The 22,799-nt window shown below is 39.0% G+C and overlaps 1 protein-coding gene across 1 annotated transcript in view; it reads right to left on the minus strand.

The window, feature by feature from the left end:
- DNAJC1 (DnaJ heat shock protein family (Hsp40) member C1) overlaps positions 1-22,799 on the minus strand; it is a 191,057-nt gene that overhangs the window by 49,594 nt on the left and 118,664 nt on the right. The window lies entirely within an intron of this gene.

Below are 22,799 nucleotides of genomic sequence, written 5' to 3' on the forward strand. Positions count from 1 at the left end.
CTTAGTAAGGCAGTTGGTCATTAAATGTCACTTTCCCCAGAAAGGAATCCTATCTGAGCCTCTTCCGGGGTAATGGTTACGTAATGATTAGTATGAAAGGAGAGGCAGGGTATTGAGATTTATTTAGAAAATCTGGGATTCCCACCCCGATTTTGGCATCATGCTTCCTTCCCTTTTGACAATCTCAGACCAGTCTGGCTGGTATGCCTTATGGGTGGCAGTCCAGCCAAAAGGGGGCATAAGGGTTTCAACCTCACTTCTGGTCTAGATACCTAGATTCTCCTGTTAGAGTCACATGGTCTTGGGTCATGATCACTTCACTGAATAAGTAGTAGTGTCAGTTGCTTAGTTGTGTCTGACTGTTTGTGACCCTATGGACTAGACTGCCAGGCCCCTCTGTCCATGGGATTCTCCAGGCAACAATACTGGAATGGATTGCCCTTCCCTTCTCCAGAGGATCTTCCCCACCCAGGGATCAAACCTGGTCTCCTGCATTGCAGCAGGCAGATTCTTTACCATTTGAGTTACAGGGAAATCTATACTTGTCACCAACTCAATGCAAAGTGGGGGATCTAATGGAACTCTGTAAGTTGTATAAAAATACTTTTTCCTCTTGTACCTGACCCTTCCAGGAAAAAGGTCTTGGTACACAGTCAGGGATTAAAAAAATGGGAAAGCTATAGCTACTAAAATGAGATACCCCAATTTTATGGCACTGGAAGGAGAACAACCATCTCAAAATATGGAAAGGAAACAGCTTAGATCATGAGAGATGTGGGGAAAGGGACGAGTGTTCGTAATTCTGTCTTTCATAAAAGGCCCTGAACACTCTTGTGAAGGAAATGCCCTGGTACTACCCTCTCAAATGGTTGCAAGTACCTTAAATTTAGCTGGCCGTACCACAATTTGATCATTATTCCCTTAAATATTTCTGATGATGCAGATGGCCCAGATCCTACACCTCCCATGCTAAACATCCATCAACACCTCTGAGTGTCACCTCCATCCTCACCCCATGGCCATCGCCCACTCTGTGGGGAAGGAAAACGTGACTCCGCTGGCGGCACAGACCCACAGGACCGGCTGGGCTGACTACCTTAGGTGGCTGCTCAACGAAACAAAGACTGGACCCCACTGTTAAAACTGGACTGGCCCCGGGGACTTCCCTGGCGACCCAGTGGCTGAGACTGTGCTCCCAATGCAGGGGGCCCATGTTGCATCCTTAGTCAGGGAACCAGATCCCACATGCCCCAACTAAGAGTCTGCAAGTCACAACAAAGAAAAGATCCCGCATGCCACAACTAAGACTTAGCATAGCCAAATAAATAAATGTAAAACTGAACTGGCCCGGCCAGGAGGCAGTGTAGGAAGCAGTGTCAACTTGTTCTTCCCTGGTCTCATAAAAGTCTCATATGTATCCAATAATATATTCCCACTGCCCTAACAATTGTAAATAAATTCTCTTTACAAGGTCATCATTTGCATGCACCTCAGGACTACTCTTTTTTTTGTGTGAAAGCAAGCCATTATGCAAGATCAAGCCAGTCAATCCTAAAGGAAATCAGTCCTGAATATTCATTGGAAGGACTGATGCTGAAGCTGAAACTCCAATACTTTGGCCACCTGATGCGAAGAACTGACTCATTTGAAAAGACCCTGATGCTGGGAAAGATTGAAGGGAGGAGGAAAAAGGGACAACAGAGGATGAGATGGTTGGATGACATCACTGATTCAATGGACTTGAGTTTGAGCAAACTCAGGGAGATAGTGATGGACAGGGAAGGCTAGTGTGCTGCAGTTCATTGTATGCAGAGTCGGGACACAACTTAGCAACTGAACAACAAGTCCTGAAACCTGCACCCTGGGAGGAGTCCCAAGAGACATTCAAGTGTTTAAGGAAACACCACTGGTAGGTTATAGAGCCCTCAGGATATTAAGAAGATCTCTCCAAAATGAAGTAACTGACTTGTAGTTCATGTCCTCCATGAGGAAGTTATCCCTGTAATCGGAACCATCTAACTGAAAAAGGTGGTATGAAATTTGTTTCTGATTATTTGAACTGACCAGTTAAACTACCTATCATGGTGGTGGAAGACATTCAGATCAGCCTCAGCTCTCTGGCCAGGTGGCCAGACTGGTGACCCAACTGCCATAGACGCCAAGGAGGAAGCTCTGCCATTGCTAAAGCATCCTACTATACCATAGGCTTGATACAAAAACTGCTGATATTCTGGTTATTGCTGTTGCTATGAGTAATAAACTGTCCTTTATCTCTGACCAGGAGTCTTACGTCTTCTATCACTATTCATGAAACTATGGCAGGCTAACCTGTTAAATCTACAAATAGAGTGAAATTGCAGACACTTCACAGCTGACACTATGTACCTTTTCATTTTCTTAATGGCATTTCTTGAATGACAGAAGTTTTTAATTTTCATGAAGTCCAATTTATCAATTTTTTCTTTTATGGTTAGTGACTTGAGTGTTCTGTCTCTAAAAGCTTTGCCAGTCTTAACGTTAAGGTAGGGGTCAAGGTTCATTTACTATTTCACAGTTGTTCCAGTACCATTTGTTGAAAAGACTATATTCTTTCCCACTTTTAATTGTCTTGATATCATTGTCAAAAATGAATTGTATGTGTATGTCTATTTCGGGACTCTTAATATTACATTGATCTACTGTATGACATATAATTTTCATTATACAGAAAAAGGAAATTATAGTGTTGTGCGCTATTATTTTTTTAAAGATGTAGCACATCACAACATTTTGGGTTTTTTCTGGTATTAAAACTATTTTAATTTACAAATAAATATTCCATCTAGTTAAATCTTTATTTATCCCTGCTTGTGGAGTAATGCTGTATAGTGGGCAAAAGGACCTAAATCAGGACCTGTGACCTTTGTGGTCTCTTTTTAGCTACACTTTTCTGATACTCTACAAAACCATATCCTGTCTTACTCTTCCCAAAACAATGACACTATCATCACTTTTTTTCAGTTAGGAAACTGAAAAACAGAGATGTAATAATTTTCTCAAGGCCACCCAGAAAGTCAGTACAAGAAGCCAAAGATTCAAAGATTTTAAAGAAAAACAAAAAAAAGTATTTTGGATAAAATTATATGTCTAAGACCCAACATTTAGTCTATTATTTACTAGACTATATAAAAGATTTGTGTGTGTGTGGCTCAGCAGTATAGAATCCACCTGACAAAAGCAGGAGTCTTGGGTTCAATCCCTGGGTCGGGAAGATCCCCTGGAGTAGGAAATGGCAACCCACTCCAGTATTCTTACCTGGGAAATCCCACGGACAGAGAAGCCTAGCAGGCTACAGTCCAGTCAGTCAGTTCAGTTGCTCAGTCGTGTCCGACCCTTTGGGACCCCATGGACTGCAGCACACCAGGCCTCCCTGTCCATCACCAACTCCTGGAGCTTACTCAAACTCATGTCCATTGAGTTGGTGATGCCATCCAACTATCTCATCCTCTGTTGTCCCCTTCTCCTCCCACCTTCAATCTTGCCCAGCATCAGGGTCTTTTCCAATGAGTCAGTTCTTCGCATGAGGTGGCCAAAGTATTGTAGTTTCAGCTTCAACATCAGTCCTTCCAATGAACACTCAGGACTGATCTCCTTTAGGATGGACTCGTTGGATCTCCTTGCTGTCCAAGGGACTAAAGAGTCTTCTCCAACACCACAGTTCAAAAGCATCAATTCTTCAGCACTCAGCTTTCTTTATAGTCCAACTCTCACATCCATACATGACCACTGGAAAAACTATTGCCTTGACTAGATGGACCTTTGTTGGCAGAGTATTGTCTCTGCTTTATAATATGCTGTCTAGGTTGGTCAAACTTTTCTTCCAAGGAGTAAGTGTCCTCTAATTTCATGGCTGCAGTCACCAACTGGAGTAATTTTGGAGCCCCCCCAAAAAAGTCTGACACTGTTTCTCCATCTATTTGCCATGAAGTGATGGGACCAGATGCCATGATTTTCATTTTCTGAATGGTGAGCTTTAAGCCAACTTTTTCACTCTCCTCTTTCACTTTCATCAAGAGGCTCTTTAGTTCTTGTTCACTTTCTGCCATAAGGGTGGTGCCATCTGCATATCTGAGGTTATTGGTATTTCTCCCGGCAGTCTTGATTCCAGCTTGTGCTTCATCCAGTCCAGCATTTCTCATGATGCACTCTGCATATAAGTTAAATAAGCAGGGTGAAAATATACAGCCTTGATGTACTCCTTTCCCTATCTGGAACCAGTCTGTTGTTCCATGTCCAGTTCTAACTGTTGCTTCCTGACCTGAATACAGATTTCTCAAGAGGCAGGTCAGGTGGTCTGGTATTCTCATCTCTTTCAGAATTTTCCACAGTTTGTTGTGATCCACACAGTCAAAGGCTTTGGCATAGTCAATAAAGCAGAAACAGATGTTTGTCTGGGACTCGGATGTTCGCAATTTAGTCTCTGGTTCCTCTGCCTTTTCTAAAACCAGCTTGAACATCTGGAAGTTCAAGGTTCACGTATTATTGAAGCCTAGCTTGGAGAATTTTGAGCATTACTTTGCTAGCATGTGAGATGAGTGCAATTGTGCGGTATTTTGAGCATTCTTTGGCATCGCCTTTGGGATTGGAAGGAAAACTGACCTTTTCCAGTCCTGTGGCCACTGCTGAGTTTTCCAAATTTGTTGGCATATTGAGTGCAGCACTTTTACAGCATCATCTTTCAGGATTTGAAATAGCTCAACTGGAATTCCATCACCTCCACTAGCTTTGTACGCAGTGATGCTTCCTAAGGCCCACTGACTTCACATTCCAGGATGTCTGGCTCTAGGTGAGTGATCACACCATCATGATTATCTGGTTTGTGAAGACCTTTTTTGTATAGTTCTTCTGTGTATTCTTGCCACCTCTTCTTAATATCTACTGTTTCTGTTAGGGCCTACCATTTCTGTCCATCATTGAGCCCATCTTTGCATGAAACGTTCCCTTAGTATATGGCTACAGTCCACAGGGTCACAAAAGAGTGGGACACAACTTAGCAACTAAATAACAGGTGTATGTATATACTATTTTTAAAAAGAATGCACATTGGTAAACTTTTTGAAAATTGGTAAACTCTTTGAAAATGCACATTGGTAAACTTTTGTTAAAAAATCTCTATGTAGTCATTATAACTTGTTTTCTACTTTTTTAATGCTGAAAAGTAGGAAAATCTTTATAAAGAACTATACTACTATATACTACCTAAAGCTTTATTGTCTTGAGAAAAATGAATAGTAAAGTGTAGAAAGTCAAAGTTAGATATATCAATATTACACTACTTAGGATAAAGTTTTATCATATTTAAAACTAACATGATGTTAATAGAAAAATTTTAGAACATGTCACTAACTTTAAGACCTCATGAAAAGGCAGTACAAATTAGTTCTTTGTTTGTTTTGGAGCACATGCATTAGTCTACCTGCTTGTCAGCCATGCTTTGAAATTCAAGTTTAAAAACTGTATTGACAGTATACTAATGAATATATATGGAATTTAGAAAGATGGTAATGATAACCCTATATGCAAGACAGAAAAAGAGACACAGATGTGTAGAACACTTTTGGACTCTATGGGAGAAGGCGAGGGTGGGATGATCTGAGAACAGCATCAAAACATGTATATTATCAAGTGTGAAACAGATCGCCAGTCCAGGTTGGATGCATGAGACAAGTGCTCAGGGCTGGTGCACTGGGAAGACCCAGAGGGATGGGATGGGGAGGGAGGTGGGAGGGGGGCTCAGGATGGGGAACACATGTAAATCCATGACTGATTCATGGCAATGTATGGCAAAAACCACTACAATATTGTAAAGTAATTAGCCTCCAACTAATAAAAATAATTGGGGGAAAAAATAAAAATAAAAACTGTATTGATTAACCAATGACATAATGCAAAATGATATCCTCTTGTTAGAATGATCCCTTTATCATTATTTAATGCCCTTCTCCATCTGTTATGACAGTCTTTGTTTAAAGTCTTCTTTGTCTGATGTAAGTGCAGTTATCCCAGCTTTCTTTTGGTTTGTATTTGCATAAAGTAACTTTGCCCATCCCTTTACTTTCAGTCTGTATGTCCTTACATCTAAAATCAGTCCTGTGTAGCCAACATACTGATGGGTCATTTAAAGAATTATAGTTGACCCATGAACAACATGGGTTTGAACTGCATGGGTTCACTTCCATGCCAATTTTTTCCAATAATTATGTACTACAGTACTACATAAAACATAGTTGGTTGAATCCACAGACGTGGAACTGGTGATATGGAGGGCTGACTGTAAAGTTACATGTAGATTTTTCACCATGTGAAGGTTTGGTACCCTGAATCTCCATGTTGTTCAAGGGTCAACTGTCATACCAATCCTCTCAAACTCCTCCAAAAAATAGAGAACCCTTTCACACTCATTTATACCAAAACCAGATAAGGAAGCCACAAAAAGGGAAAATTACAGGCCAATATCCCAGATGAACATAGATGCATTTTAAAATCCTCAAGAAAGTATTAGCAAACTGAATTCATTAATACATTGAAAGTATCATAGACCACGGTCAAGTGGAATTTATTCTAGGGATGCACCAATGATTCAACATGTGCAAATCAATCAATGTGATGCATGTGTACTCAGTCACTCAGCTGTGTCTGACTCTGTGACCCCCTGGCCTGACTGTCAGGCTCCTCTGTCCATGGATTTCCCAGGTAAGAATACTGGAGCGGGTTGCCATTTCCTTCTCCAGCGGATCTTCCAGACTCAGGAACTGAACTCATGTCTCTTGTGTCTCCTGCACTGTAGGTGGATTCGTTACCTGATGAGCCATCAGGGAAGTCCCCAGGTCAATGTGATATATACCAACGTTATCATAATACTTTTTGCAGATGATGTGATATAATATATAGAAAACTAACAAAGACTCCACCAGAAGACTGTTAGCACTAATACATTCAGTGAAGCTTCAGGAAACAAAACCACCTATAACAATCTGTTGTGTTTTTATACACTAATAATGAACTCTCAGGAAAAGAAATTAAGAACATAATCCCATTTACAAAAAATAAAATACCTAGGAATTAATTTAACCAAGGAGGTAAAAGATCTGTATATTGAAAGCTGTGAGACATTAATGAAAGAAACTAAAGACGACACAAATAAATGGACAGATGGTCTGTGTTCATGGATTGGAAAAATAAGTTAAAATGTAAATACTACCCAAAGTAATCTACAGATTCAATGTGGTTCTTATCAAAATTCCAATGGTATTTTTCACAGAAACAGAAAAACAATCCTAAAAGTTGAATGGAACCACAAAGAACCCCAAATAGCCAAAGCAATTCTGAGGAAGAAGTACAAAACTGGAGGCATCATGCTCCCTGATTTTAAATTATATTCCACACCTACAGTAATCAAAACAGTATGATTTGAGACAGTATACTGAATGGGAGAAAATATTTGCAAATGATATGACTGATAAGAGATTAAGATCCAACTATATAAACAGCTCATAACACTCAACATCAAAAAAACAAACAACCCTATTAAAAAAAATGAGGCCGAAGAACTGATTAGTCATTTTTCCACAGAGGAAGTGCAGATGGCCAACAGGCATATGAAAAGATGATCAATATCACTAATCATCAGGGAAATGCAAATCAAAATCACAATGAGATATCATTTAACATCTGACAAAATGGCTATCACCAAAAAAGAACACAAATGAATAATGTTGGTGAATATGTGGAGAAAAGGGAACCCTATACAGTGTTGGTGAGACTGTAAATTGCTACAGTCACTGTGGAAAACAGTATGGGGGTTTTCAAAGAAACTAAAAATAGAGCTATCATATGACCCAGCAATTCCACTTCTGGGTATACCTCTGAAAAAAACAAAAACACTAATTCAAAAGATACATGCACCTAATGTTCACAGTAGCATAACATACAATTGCCAAGATATGGAAATAGCCTAAGTGCCTATCAACAGATGAATGAGTAAAGAAAATGTGGTAAACACACACACACCAGGAAATCCTACTCAGCCGTAAAAACAGAATGAAATTCTGCCATTTGTAGCAACATGGACGGACTTGGAAGGATATTATGCTAAATGAACTAAGTCAGAGAAAGACAAATACTATACGACATCACTTATATGTGGTATCTAAAAACCACAACAAATTAGTGAATAAAACAAAAAAAAAGCAGACTCACACAGTAGGGAGAGGAGCATCAATAAAGGGGCAGAGTAGTGGGAGGCACAAACTATGGGGATAAGAAAGGCTCAAAGACGTATTGTACAACACAGGGAATATAGCTGGTATTTGGTAATAACTGTAAATGGAAAATAACCTTTAAAAATTGCATTAAAAAATGGATCCCCTCCTCCAAACAATATGGTATTGGCATAAAATCAGATATATAGATCAACAGAAAAGAACAGAGATCCCAGAAATAAACCTATTCATATATGGTCAAATAATTGATGACAAAGGAGCCAAGAATATACAATGGGGAAAAAAACAGTCTCTTCAATAAATGGTGCTGAGAAAACTGTACAGCCAAATTCAAAAGAAATGAAACTGGACCACTACCTTACACCACATATAAAACTTAAAACAGATTAAAAGACGTGAATGTAAGACTTGAAACTATACAACTCCTAGAAGACAATATATGCAGTAAGCTACTTGACATCACAAATTGATTCACTATTAAAAATCCACCAATTTTTCTCATTTCCTTTAGGATGAAATCCAAATTCCTATGTAAGGTATCTACAAGACTGGGTATCTGGCCCCTGCTCACCTCTCCACTTTTACTTCACCTTAATCTCTGCCTCTACCTTAATGCTTCAGATATCTGAAAATACTAGCAGCACATCAAGAGTGTTTCATATCTCTATGCCTTTTAAAATATTTTCCCTGTGCCTATTCTTCATTATCTACCTATTAAATTACTGCTACATTAAGAATAAGTTTCCTTGAGACTTCCGTGGAGGTCCAGTCTTGTGGGAGCACAAAAGACTCTGTTTTCCCAATGCAGGAGGTCTGGGTTTGATCCCTGGTCAGGGAACTAGACCCCACATGCCTCAACTAGAGATCCTAGAGATCCCACGTGCCACAACTAAAAGATTCTGCATGCAGCAACGATGACCCCATGTGCTACAACTAAGATCTGGAGCAGCCAGAAAAAAGAGTAAGTCTCCTCTGTGAAGCCTTTCTAACTCCCAAGATACTGAAGTACTCCTGCTATACTCCCTCCACAACTGTATACACTTTTTATAAAAATTATGATGATCTCTTTAATAACTATTTCTTTGTATGAATTATAATCTCTTAAAGTTTAGGGACTAGGCCTTTCAGGTACATATTCTCTGTGCCAAGAGCCCATTATAAAGTCAGTGAATAATTACTGAATGAGGATTCTGGAAAAACGTAGAAGAACCCAAAGGAAAAACAGATGGGAAGCATACCAGGCCCCTTTGGAGGCAGGACAATAAATTCTAGATGTATTATGAAAAGTGGATAACCTCTCATGAGTGGACAGTGACCATAGTTACATATTCCTCCAGGATCAGTGATGCTCAAAAGGTAGATCTCGTGCTTAGTAACGTTAAAATTCTGCCAAACAGATGGGATATTTTAATTTATAGATTCATAGCTATTAACATTAAATGTGACCTCAAGGACCAACTATTCTGTCTACAGGCAGAAATTTTTCTCTGTTATCCTATTTGAGAAAAAACTGAAACCATAAGAAATTGGGGAAGTTTTTAAAAAATCAGAACATATGATAAAAGGATATATTGGTAAGTAGTATGTAGTATGGGGAAAATTGGAAATCTGTAATATTCTTTCCATTTTGTTCAACTATAATGCATCCAGTATTTGTGAAAGGTCGTATTATTCAACAGAATGACACCTGGTTCTAGTTTAGTAACTGGAATCAAATATGTACACTGGCTTTCTTAAAGGGTAACACTTTTAGTAGTTACATTCCTTTACAACAGCTGCATTCCAATGGTTTATCTGCATGCTGTAATATTTAATAAGACTCTAGAATTATAGGAGATCACAGAGAAAACCTAGCTCAACACACTCTTTTTAAGATAGAAGAGACTGAAGCCTATGGAAGCTGACACAGCCTCTTCAGGCTCACTGGGCAATCAGTTTTGGAGTCAGGATAAGACCTAAGGTTTTCCAATTTTAGCCCAATAATCCAGTTTCAGTTTTTTAAATTGTAAAAGTGTTGTCACTGACAGTGGGCATATATATTGTATAATGAAATGTCATGAAAACTTCAATCTATTAAGCCAAACTGTTGAAAGTGAGATATCTTCTAAATGTTTCTACAAAATTAAAGCAGGATCACAATTTTAGACGGCATCAGTCATGACAATACTTGCAAATTCTATAGATCAGTATAAATACTGTAATTGCCTTTCCAGTTTTGTAATGTCATCTGATAGCCAAGTCCTAGTGTGAAAGGAAAATAAAAATAGTGTCAGTATCGCTCAGAGAGCTCACTTAAATGGAGTTGGGAGGCCATTAAGAAAGAATGACTTACGCAAGCCTTGCCTAGATGGAAACTGACCTTTGGACCTGATGAAATCATCCTGAACACCTGCCAGAAACTCAAGTTACTTACAGGACTCCTACCCTGAAAAACTTGCGACAGTCTATCTACTTAACAGACCCCTAAAGCAACTTGTGATCCCTTAAGGACAAATACTATCTGACTCACGTCAATTATAATTCTCACCAGGCAACTTTTAGCAACCTCTGGTTTTTTGTTTTAGTAAGCCCCTGACTCTTTCTCTTCTTCAGAACACTCTTTCAGGGTTACCTGAATCTGTCTTTCCTGAATTGTGATCCTTAAGACCCCCAAATAAACACTTTTTCTTATTTGCAGCCTCCTGCATTATTTTTTGGGTTGACACTAGACACATTCTGCGTACTCAGAAAACAGTTGTTCAATTGACTGAAAGAATATCATATGTTAGTCTCAAGTATTAACCACCAACAGGGAAGACCTATGTAATTTACAGAAAAGGGATAAAAACAAGAATACAGCCAGGAAAATTACAATAATAGGGGAATAGTTTATAAAATCATAATAATTTTAAAAATACATGCTACTTAGGTCTTCACTAATCACATCAAATTCAAGGAGACTTGAACAAATATCTTAGAAAACCACAAACAAATCTATTAGATACTTTTTAGGTAAAAGTAAAAACATAGATGAAGTGTACAATGAAGATGTGCTTCTTTGTAAAGGCTTTAAATTTTCATGTTTTATCCAGATTTCCTTATGACAAGTGGTACATCTGTAAGATGGTTCCCAGGATAAGGAAGAGGATGCAAAAAGTCTAAATCCACTTTGAGTTAATTTTTCTATTTCAAATTCTAAAAGCTGATGCTGTTAAAGTGCTGCACTCAATATGCCAGTAAATCTGGAAAACTTAGCAATGGCCACAGAACTGGAAAAGGTCTGTTTTCATTCCAATCCCAAAGAAGGACAATGCCATAGAATGTTCAAACTACTGCACAATTGCACTCATTTCACATGCTAGCAAGGTGATGCTCAAAATCCTTCAAGCTAGGCTTTAACAGTACATGAACCGAGAACTTCCAGATGTACAAGCTGGATTTTAAAAAGGCTGAGGAACCAGAGATCAAACTGCCAACATCCCTTGGACCATAGAAAAAGCAAGATAATTCCAGAAAAAACATCTGCTTCATTGACTATGCTAATGCCTTTGACTGTGTGGATCTCAACAAACTGAAAAATTCTTAGAGATGAGAATACCAGACCACCTTACCCTCCTCCTGAGAAATCTGTATGCTGGTCAAGAAGCAACAGTTAGAACCAGACCTGGAACAATGGACTGGTTCAGAATTGGGCAAGAAGTATGTCAAGGCTGTATACTGTCACTTTGCTTCTTTAACTTATATGCAGAGTACATCATGGGAAATGCCAGCTGGATGAAGCACAAGCTATAATCAAGATTGCAGGGAGAAATATCAATAACCTCAGATATGCAGATGAAACCACCCTTAAGGCAGAAAGCTAAGAGCAAATAAAGAGCCTATTGATGAGGGTGAAAGAGGAGAGTGAAAAAGCTGGGTTAAAACTCAACATTCAAAAAACTAAGATCATGGCATCAGGTCCCACCACTTCATGGCAAATAGATAGGGAAAAAGTGGAAACTGACAGATTTTATTTTCTTGGGCTCCGAAATCACAGAGGATGGTGACTGCAGCCACGACATTAAAAGACATTTGTTCCTTGGAAGAAAAGCTATGACAAACCTAGACAGCGTATTAAAAAACAGAGACACCACTCTCCCAATAAAGGTCCATATGTACCTTTATCCAATCAAAACCACAGTCAAAGCTGTGGTTTTTCCAGCAGTCGTGTATGAATATGGGAGTTGGACCAAAAAGAAGGCTGAGTTATGAAGAACTGATGCTTTCAAACTGTGGTGCTGGGGAAGACTCTTGGAAGTTCCTTGGACAGAAAGGAGATCAAACCAAATTGAAATCCAAAAGGATATCAATCCTCAATATTCATTGTAAGGACTAATGCTGAAGCTGAAGCTCCAGTACTTTGGTCACCTGATGGGAAGAGACAATTCACTGGAAAAGACCCTGATGCTGGGAAAGATCGAGGGCAGAAGAGAAGGGGGTGAAAGAGGATAAGATGGCTGAATGGCATCACTGACTCAATGGACATGAGTCTGAACAAACTCTGGGAGATAATGAAGAACAGGTAAGTCTGGTGCAGCTCATAGGGTTGCGGAGAGTCAGACACGACTTGATGACTGAACAACAACAACTGTATTAAATTCACATTCCCATCAAAAGCAATGGAGTTTTCCCATTTTTCCTCCACATACTTGCCAACATTTAAATTTTAACTAAATGTATGTTTGTAGCTTGTTAGCTTGTTTGTCAGTACCTAAAACAGCATGCATTTATCTAGCATATGCATCTGTGGGACATTCAGAGATGACTGATCTAAGCTGGGTTACCCACATTCCATGTTTCTAGTAGGTATTTTAACACTCATTTACCACACCAGAAACTTTTAAAGCACACCTCAGGTATTAGAAAACAACTTTCTAAAAACTCAATATCTAACATTTTTTGACAAAACTTTTGTACCTATATGCATATCCAACACTGTTCTCAAATTTTCATAATACATATTTAGTTTTGAAATTAATATTTGTTAGCTTCATATAAAAGAAATTTGGGAGTTTTTCCTCTACAAATATTATAATATTAATATAAAATATGATCTGGTCCTGGAAGGTGCGGTATTTGTGTATTTTGTCATGTAGATTTGGATTATGTTGATAGATGCATAAAGATTATTGGGTCAGAATTCTTATTTTTTCTACCCCTTTACTTACAATCTTTCAGTAACATTGTGTTTTAGAGGTCTCTCTTATAAATAACAGGGGGGTTATATTTTGTATTAGTTTTTCAATCTGAGGAACTACTTTCATGTACTGTAATTACTGAAATAATCTGGATTTATTCTTTAACTTATGCTTTTGTTTACCATGTATTTTCTTTCATTCCTTCTCTTTTCCTGTACTCTATTGATCAAGTTTTCTTACTGTATCGTCCTCCACCTATTGGTTTAAAAGTTGTCAGTCAGTCAGTCAGTCCAGTCACTCAGTCATGTCCGACTCTTTGCAACCCCATGAATCGCAGCACACCAGGCCTCCCTGTCCATCACCAACTCCCGGAGTTTACTCAAACTCATGCCCATCGAGTCGGTGATGCCATCCAGCCATCTCACCCTCTGTCGTCCTCTTCTCCTCCTGCCCCCAATCCCTTCCAGCATCAGGGTCTTTTCCAATGAGTCAACTCTTCGCATGAGGTGGCCAAAGTATTGGAGTTTCAGCTTCAGCATCAGTCCTTCCAATGAACACCCAGGACTGATGTCCTTTAGGATGGACTGGTTGGATCTCCTTGCAGTCCAAGGGACTCTCAAGAGTCTCTGCCAACACCATAGTTCAAAAGCATCAATTTTTTGGCACTCAGCCTTCTTCACAGTCCAACTCTCACATCCATACATGACCACTGGAAAAACCATAGCCTTGACTAGACGGACCTTTGTTGGCAAAGTAATGTCTCTGCTTTTTAATATGCTATCTCGGTTGGTCATAACTTTCCTTCCAAGGAGTAAGCATCTTTTAATTTCATGGCTGCAATCACCATCTGCAGTGATTTTGGAGCCCAAAAAAATAAAGTCTGACACTGCTTCCACTGTCTCCCCATCTATTTCCCATGAGGTGATGGGACCAGATGCCATGATCTTAGTTTCCCAAATGTTGAGCTTTAAAAGTTGTACATACTAGTTTTACTAAAGAGTACCCTTATATTTAAAAAATGATCACTAACAAAGTCTAAAGTTAATTGGTATCTTTATCCTCCTCCCATTCAATACAAGGATGCTAAAATGTTTCTGATTTCCTTCTCCTGAGTATTGCTGTCACATTGTTTTTAATCCCCTCCAAATTTGTCATCATCATTAAAATAATTTATTTTACAGTTAGTGCTTAAGATTTATCAACATGTTTGAGATAGAACGTTTTCCTGTTGCCCTCTCCTTCATTCTGTATTCAACTTTCTTCTGCCAAGGTATATCCTTTATTTGCCTTCAGTGTAAGGGTCTATGAATGGGAAACTGATGTCTTAGTTTTCCTGAAAATATCTTTATCTTATTCTCAACTAATACTTTAACGAGGTATTAAAATGCTAAGTTGACAATTATTTTCTCTAAGCAATTAGAAATAGAAATATTTTTCTATTTTTTCTGACATCTTTTGTTGCAGATGAGAAGGCAATTATAACTGGTGTTTTCCTTAGTTTTTGCTCTGTAATTGGTTTTACATTTTCTATTTGCTTTAATCTTGAACAGTTTCTGCATGGTTTGTGTAAGTGTGAATTTTTATTTATCCTGTTCAGGATACTGTATACTTTTCATATTGTGTACTTATCTTTTTTGTCAATTCTGGAAAACCTCAACCATTATTTTATTATTTTATATTGTATTCCCCACTCACTCCTCCTAAAACTGTCATTAGATAGAATGGTAAAGTACAGCATATATCTATCTTCCATGTCTCCTAACCATTCTTATATTTTCCTTCCTGATCCCTTGGTTTTGTATTCTGGGTGGTTTGACCAGATCATCTAGTTCACTAATTCTCATTTCAGCAGTTTAACCCAACCATTAAAAAGAAAATCAGTGAACATTTTCATTTATACTTTTTTTTTCCTCTTATCCTGCATGTTCTTCATTAAGATTTTATCCCTTCTTTTATCTTTTTATTTATTTTAAAATTAGTTTTATGGTATCTTTCAGATTAGGTTTCTTACCTTCTGTTCTCAGAATGGCAGTTTTCTTTGCTGCATCTGTTGACTTTCCTCACAGTTCATAACTATATTGTGAGCACATCTTCCCTAAGTTTTTGATTCTTTTAAAAATAGTTCCTTAACAAGAGCTCCCAAAGCCCTAAGTTTTGTGGTAGAGACCAGTTTTTGCATTGGCTTCTGTCAGGGTCCTAAGGGTTTTAATATCTCTGAACCATCGAATTTTTCTCATTCTTCTTGCATAAAATGGTAGCCTTTTGAGACTGGCTTTATGTAAGAGGCTCAATTCCAGCTGCCTGCAGTCCCAAAGGCACAATTTTTGCTTCAAGTAGTTATATAAAACCCCAGGCACCAAGCCTTAGATTCTGTGGTGTCATTTCCTGCTTATCACTATGGTTTTGAGCTGTTACTGGCATTAAAACAAAACTGAATTTCCCTTTTATTCTTTTAATCAAGGCTATAATTGTTTTTTTGTTCTGTTTTTTTGATAATACTTAATCTTGTAGTGGAGGGCAGGGCTCATTCGTATCAGCTCAGTCTTTTGTGGTGCTAGAAATCTCTCAAGGGGGTCTTATTAAGGGCTAATATACATTTATTCTTAAGTCTAATAACCTAATGTTCAATTTGTCCATATCTATATAAATGTGTAGATACTACAGTCAATCTGTGATTTCTGAGTGCTATGAAGGGACCTAGAATTCACTGTAAGATATAACAACTAGAAAGTGATTTCAAGTAGAACAGCCAATTAAAGAAACAAAGAAAAATAAAAATATAAGAGAAAAAGAATATAAAATAGCATGTATAAGTACAACTACTCATGTTCTAGGACTTCCCTGATAGCTCAGTTGATAAAGAATCCACCTGCAATGCAGGAGACCCTGGTCCAATTCCTGGGTCAGGAAGATCCACTGGAGAAAGGATAGGCTACCCACTCCAGTATTCTTGGGCTTTGCTGGTGGATCAAATGGTATAGAGAACCCGCCTGCAATGTAGGAGACCTGGGTTTGATCCCTGGGTTGGGAAGACCCCCTGAAGAAGGGAAAGGCTACCCATGCCAGTATTCTGGCCTGGAGAATTCCATGGACTATAGTCCATGGGGTCACAAAGATTCGGACACGACTGAGGGATTTTCACTCACACTCTATATGTCATAAATGCTGATGTTTTGCCACATTTGTTTTACCCTCTGAAACATCCTCCTCTCTCACTTACTGTTTTATCTTCCATAATCTCCTGGTTCTTCTTACTCTGGGAATATGCCTTCGGAGGTATTGATTTTTCCACATGTCCCCGAGATGTTTTTCCTCTACCTGCTTTCCGGGATTTAGGTCTCTAATGTACATCAAGGGCTCTAATAGTTACATCTGTAATTTTCATCTCTTAAATTCTACATTGTTAAAAAAAATTCTACATTATTGCTGAATGTTTCCTTCCACTGGTGTCATAAACTTGGCATGTCTTAAACTGATTATATATCTTTCTTCCAAACTATCATTTCCTAAACTGTCATGTTCTTTTTAATCTCTGTTAATGGTATCCACCTCTTCCAACCGTCCACTATCATTTTTAGTCTCCCAGACCCACCTTTGCTGTGTAGCCAATCAGTTGACAAATTGTGAAGATTCAAGAAGATTCACAAGACCTCTTCTCTGGTCTCTGCTTTCCCTACTAGTTACCTTATTCAGGGCTTCATCATCTCTTACTTAGCCTATGGCAATAACTTTCTAATTAGTCCTTCTCTTCCCTTTGACCTTTTACATCATTATAGTCAAATATTTCTATGATACAAACTTAAAAATATCTCTGCACTACTTACAAAATATGAATTAAACATTTTAATCTTACATTTAGGAACTATGACTTGGCTGCAACCGACTTTTATAAATTATTTCCTTTACCGTTTCAAGCATCCTTTGTTCCAGTTAACTGCATTACTCACTGTGCCTGGTAATATGCTCTTTACAGTCTTGTCTCAAGAGTGCTTTATATCAAGCAAGTTTCTTTTCTGGAATGTTTCTCCCCACCCCACTTCCAAATCCTTCAGAAGGCTTTTGTTTTTTTTCCTAGTGGAAGTAATCTTGTCATTTGAACTGTAAAAGTTCTCTGTCACAAAACTTATAGTAAACATCAAAACATTTTTATTTAGATTTCTGTCTTATGTTTTCAACTAGGTAATATAGTGGTAGTGGCTTAGAACATAGATTCCCAAGTTAGCAAATTAAATTTGAATCATGGTTTTGTTACTTACTAGCTATTAATAACTAATTTGGAAAAAGCTATTTTACCTCTCTCTCTACCTCAGTTTTCTCCTCTGTAAAATGAGGAAAATAGTACCATATGGGGTTCCTCTGAGATTAAACGAGTTGTACATAAAGTGCCTAGAGCAGTATCAGACACATAGAGTCACTCAATAAATGTTAGCTAATTGTAAGGACAAAATTGGGTAAGTCTTATTAAAATTTATCATTGTATCACCCAGTGACACAGTTTCCACATAGCAGTCAGTAAGTTAACTGAAAAAATTATAGTGAAACACTAGTTAATTCAAGGTATTATATACTCAAGTATAAGATTAAGTGGTATAGAAATAGTGCTGTAAGAATTCAGATAAGGGAAGTAATATGAATAAGAAAATACTTTAGGAAAGACTGACTCTCCAATGAAATTGTATTTTAAAAGATCTAATTGGAGAGAAGCAAACAGGATGAACTGATAGGATAATAGTCAAGAAATTATTAGCAGTCATGAGATAATGAGGTACTGGACTAGGATGGTTAGCACTGAGGGACTTCAAAGGGAGGATAGAAACAGAAAGAAAAAAACAAAGCCAGAAAAAATGGGTTTATAAAAACACGGAGAAGTAAAAAAAACAAAACAAAAACCAAAACAACAACATAAACTCGGTTGTATTTCTATACACTAATAATCAACAATATGAAAAGGAAATTATGAAATAAATCCTTTTACAATAGCATCAAAAAGGATAAAATACTTAGGAATTAACCAATGAAGTGAAAGAAAGTTTTTATACAATAAAAACTACAAAACACTGTTGAAAGAAATTAAAGGCATATAAATGGAAAGACATCCCATGTTCATGAACTAAAACACTTCATGTTGTTAGATATGAATTTTACCCAAAGAAATCTACAGATTCAAAGCAATCTCCATCAAAATACCCATGATATTTTATGCAATTGGGAAAACCCATCCTAAAATTCATATGGAATCTCAAGTGAACCTAAAAGCCAAAACAACTGAAAAAGAAGAAAGCTGGAGGATTCACAGTGCCTGATTTCAAAACTTACTACAAAGTTACAGTAATCAAAAGAGAGTGGTACTGGCATAAAGACAGATGTACAGGGGAGGAGCCAAGATGGCAGAGGAGTAGGACGGGGAGACCACTTTCTCTCCTACAAATTCATTGAAAGAATAACTGAACGCAGAGCAAACTTCACAGAACAACTTCTGATCGCTAGCTGAGGTCATCAGGCGCCCAGAAAAGCAGCCCATTGTCTTCGAAAGGAGGTAGGACAAAATATAAAAGATAAAAAGTGAGACAAAAGAGCTGAGGACGGAGATTCGTCCCGGGAAGGGAGTCTTGGGCGGCATTGCTTGGGGTAGGGTCCGGGCCTGAGTGCCCTGAGGACAATCGGAGGGAGCTTCTGTGAGGTGCCAACTTGAACTGTGGGAGACCAAGAGAGAGTACATTAACCGGCCCGAACACACTGCCGGCCGTTCGCAGAACAAAGGGACCGAGAAAGTCCAGAGAAGAGCTCGCAGGCTGCGGACCGGCCCAACCCCGCCGGAGGCAGGAGGCAGGGGGGAGGGGAAGGTCGCGGCGAGACACAGGGCGCAGGCACCCGACCGGCGCGGGCGGGGACTGGGGCTGGGGACGCAGAGGGCGGAAGGCGCGCGCACCCGACTGGCGCCAGCGGAAACTGAGACTGGGTCCGCGGAAGGGAGTGGGCGCGCCACACCTGGGGAGAGTGTGCCCACCAAGCCCCTGGCTGCCTGGACCGCTCTGACGGGGAAGGCACAGAGAGCAGGCGCAGCTTTTCGCTCCGCGCTTTTGTGGAACACCCGAGGGCTGTAACCTCGCGCAGCGCGGGGCGCGCTCCATATAGAGCAGCCGGGAGCCTGAGCAGCGCAGACGGAGAAAGCAGCGTCAGCCCCTCCCGGCAGCGCCAGCCCGTCCCCGCAGGGCCAGCCCCTCCCGGCAGCGTCAGCCCCTCCCCGCAGAGCGACGGAACTAGCTACCTGAATAAGAGTCCACCTCCGCCCGCCTGTGTCAGGGCGGAAATGAGGCTCTGAAGAGACCGGCAAACAGAAGTCAAATAAACAAAGGGAACCGCTTCAGAAGGGACTGGTGCAACAGATTAAAATCCCTCTAGAAAACACCGACTACACCGGAAGGGGCCTGTAGATACCGAGAAGTGTAAGCTGGGACGAGGAGCTATCTGAAACTGAGCCGAACCCACACTGACCGCAACAGCTCTAGAGAAACTCCTAGATATAATTTTACTTTTTTCTTTTTTTTTTTCCTTTTTTTTCTTTTTTATTTTTTCTCTTTTATTTTCCTTTAAAATCCCCTATTACTCCCCCATTACTCCTTAACTTTCATTTTCATAGATTTTTATGATTTTTTTAATTAGGGGGAAAAAAAAATTTTTTTTTCTTTCTTTCTTTTTTTTTCTTTTTTCTTCTTTTTTTTTTCTTTTTCTTTCCTTTTTCTCTCCTATTTTCTATTTTTCTTTTCCTCTTATTTCTTTTAAAGTCCTCTAGTACTCCTCTACTACTCCTTAATTTTCATTTTCAACACACTATAACCTTACAAAAAAAAAAAAAAAAAGAAGAGAAGCCCTATTTTTAAACCGAAGATTATTCTCTCCCAATCTTGACTCTCTGTTTTCTACCTCAGAACACCTCTATTTCCTCCTTTCCCCTTCTCTTCCCAATCCAATTCTGTGAATCTTTGTAGGTGACTGGGCTACGGAGAACACTCTGGGAACAGACAGCTGCGTAGATCTGTCTCTCTCCTCTTGAGTCCCCCTTTTTCTCCTCCTGCTCATCTCTATCTCCCTCCTCCCTCTCCTCTTCTTCATGTAACTCTGTGAACCTCTCTGGGTATGCCTAACAGGGGAGAATCTTTTCACCATTAACCTAGAAGTTTTCTTATCAGTGCTGTATAGCTGGAGAAGTCCTGAGACTACAGGAAGAATAAAACTGAAATCCAGAGGCAGGAGACTTAAGCCCAAAACCTGAGAACACCAGAAAACTCCTGACTACATGGAACTTTAAGTAATAAGTGACCGTCCAAAAGCCTCCATACCTACACTGAAACCAACCACCACCCAAGAGCCAATAAATTTTAGATCAAGACATACCACGCAAATTCTCCAGCAACGCAGGAACATAGCCCTGAACGTCAACATACAGGCTGCCCAAGGTCACACCTAACACATAGACCCATCTCAAAACTCATTACTGGGCACTCCATTGCTCTCCAAAGAGAAGAAATCAAGTTCCACGCACCAGAACACTGACGCAAGCTTCCCTAACCAGGAAACCTGGACAAGCCAATCGTCTAACCCCACCCACTGGGTAAATCTTCCACAATAAAAAGGAACCACAGACCTCCAGAATACAGAAAGCCCACTCCAGACACAGCAATCTAAACAAGATGAAAAGGCAGAGAAATACCCAACAGGTAAAGGAACATGAAAAATGCCCACCAAGTCAAACAAAAGAGGAGGAGATAGGGAATCTACCTGAAAAAGAATTTAGAATAATGATAATAAAAATGATCCAAAATCTTGAAAACAAAATGGAGTTACAGATAAATAGCCTGGAAACAAAAATTGAAAAGATACAAGAAATGTTTAATAAAGACCTAGAAGAAATAAAAAAGACTCAATTAAAAATGAATAATGCAATGAATGAGATCAAAAACACTTTGGAGGGAACCAAGAGTAGAATAACAGAGACAGAAGATAGGATAAGTGAGGTAGAAGATAAAATGGTGGAAATAAATGAAGCAGAGAGGAAAAAAGAAAAAAGGATGAAAAGAAATGAGGACAACCTCAGGGACCTCTGGGACAATGTGAAATGCCCCAACATTCGAATCATAGGAATCCCAGAAGAAGAAGACAAAAAGAAAGGCCATGAGAAAATACTCGAGGAGCTAATAGCTGAAAACTTCCCTAAAATGGGGAAGGAAATAGCCACCCAAGTCCAAGAAACCCAGAGAGTCCCAAACAGGATAAACCCAAGGCGAAACACCCCAAGACACATATTAATCAAATTAACAAAGATCAAACACAAAGAACAAATATTAAAAGCAGCAAGGGAGAAACAACAAATAACACACAAAGGGATTCCCATAAGGATAACAGCTGATCTATCAATAGAAACCCTCCAGGCCAGAAGGGAATGGCAGGACGTACTGAAAGTAATGAAAGAGAATAACCTACAACCTAGATTACTGTATTCAGCAAGGATCTCATTCAGATATGAAGGAGAATTTAAAAGCTTTACAGATAAGCAAAAGCTGAGAGAATTCAGCACCACCAAACCAGCTCTTCAACAAATGCTAAAGGATCTTCTCTAGACAGGAAATGCAGAAAGGTTGTATAAACGTGAACCCAAAACAACAAAGTAAATGGCAAGGGGACCACACCTATCAATAATTACCCTAAATGTAAATGGGTTGAATGCCCCAACCAAAAGACAAAGATTGGCTGAATGGATACAAAAACAAGACCCCTATATATGCTGTCTACAAGAGACCCACCTCAAAACAAGAGACACATACAGACTGAAAGTGAAGGGCTGGAAAAAAATATTTCATGCAAACGGAGACCAAAAGAAAGCAGGAGTCGCAATACTCATATCAGATAAAATAGACTTTCAAATAAAGGATGTGAAAAGAGACAAAGAAGGACACTACATAATGATCAAAGGATCAATCCAAGAAGAAGATATAACAATTATAAATATATATGCACCCAACATAGGAGCACCGCAATATGTACAGCAAACACTAACGAGTATGAAAGAGGAAATTAATAGTAACACAATAATAGTGGGAGACTTTAATACCCCATTCACAACTATGGATAGATCAACTAAACAGAAAATTAACAAGGAAACACAAACCTTAAATGACACAATGGACCAGCTAGACCTAATTGATATCTAGAGGACATTTCACCCCAAAACAATCAACTTCACCTTTTTCTCAAGTGCACACGGAACCTTCTCCAGTATAGAGCACATCCTGGGCCATAAATCTGGTCTTGGAAAATTCAAAAAAATTTAAATCATTCCAGTCATCTTTTCTGACCACAGTGCAGTAAGATTAGATCTCAATTA

The sequence above is a fragment of the Cervus elaphus genome, chromosome 23, assembly GCF_910594005.1.
Source record: "Cervus elaphus chromosome 23, mCerEla1.1, whole genome shotgun sequence".
Classification (NCBI taxonomy): domain Eukaryota; kingdom Metazoa; phylum Chordata; class Mammalia; order Artiodactyla; family Cervidae; genus Cervus; species Cervus elaphus.